Raw genomic sequence first — 1,155 nt, forward strand, 5'->3', positions numbered from 1 at the left:
TTAAATAGATTGTATTGTTGTGCGCGGGGTTTTTTTTTTTTTTTTTTAATTGTTGTTCCCGGGATTCTCCTTTTGTGGCCCCCCAATTCTTTTTGCCCTTCACCCCGGCCCCCTCTCCCCCCCCCCACCCCACCCAAGTCTTTTTTGCTGAAGTTCTTTGCGTGCGCAGTGAAAAAGATCCGTGGAGGAACAGCAAGGAAACGACGTTAAAAAAACAATCAGAGTCCTTGCGGGCACGCAGCCCGGTGGCATGGAGTACAAGCCCCCGTAAGCTTGTTTCTGTGCCCCCACCCTCTTTCCGCTTCCCCCCCAAACGCCCCAGGTTCGGTAGCACCCACCGGTGTTAAGAAATAGCGGGAGAGGACCGCCAGGGGGCGATGCAGAGCCACAGGGGCTGATGTTTCTTGAGAACAAAAAGTAAAAACCTTGGCTCCCAGATAACAGAGGGAAGGCAGCCCAGATGACCGCTCAGGAGTGGCAAGGAATAGAAAGGGCTGCCTCTCGGAATATGTGCTTACTGCCAGCGCGGGGACATCTTCTCTGGATGGTCCTCTCCCCCCACCCCCCTCGGGTTCTTCATTTAGGGCAAAGGGGCGTTCTTGTAGGGGGGTTAGGTGAATGTGCGATGAGGGTGGTGTTTGGGAAGGAGGAAACGGCCATGCCGAATATGGAGATCAAATAACAAATGCCTCACATTTCAATAATGGGTTACATTTTCCAAGCGAGGTCTATTTCCCCTCGAAATGCTCCCTGAAGTACCCACCGGGCAGCCACTGTGGCCTTGAACGTTTGGTAATACACAAAGCAAACCGTAAATGGAAGACGTTGGCTTTCTCAGGTTGCCTTGCTTTGCAGGTGGGTAAACCGAGGCACCCAGGGTTTCGATGCTCTACCCAAGTTCCTGCCGTGCCCTGAGTGAGTTCAGAGCGTCTCCCCTGCCCAGGAGGAAGATGTGTCTACACCTAGCACTTCGGGAGGCCATCAGAGAGATGCTTCCTCCAGTTCCTCACCCTGTTTAACCCCAATCCCCTCCCCTCCCCAGGGTGGACGAGGGAGGGGTAGTCACATATACCCAGGAGGATCCCGTCAAACCCTTCCCTCCTCCCCCCTGCTCACCCGTCACCTCTAGAACCAAAAGGAGATTTTATCCCAGCA

Source organism: Herpailurus yagouaroundi, unplaced genomic scaffold (genome assembly GCF_014898765.1).
Source record: "Herpailurus yagouaroundi ecotype Mexico unplaced genomic scaffold, PumYag 250, whole genome shotgun sequence".
Taxonomy (NCBI): Eukaryota; Metazoa; Chordata; class Mammalia; order Carnivora; family Felidae; genus Herpailurus; species Herpailurus yagouaroundi.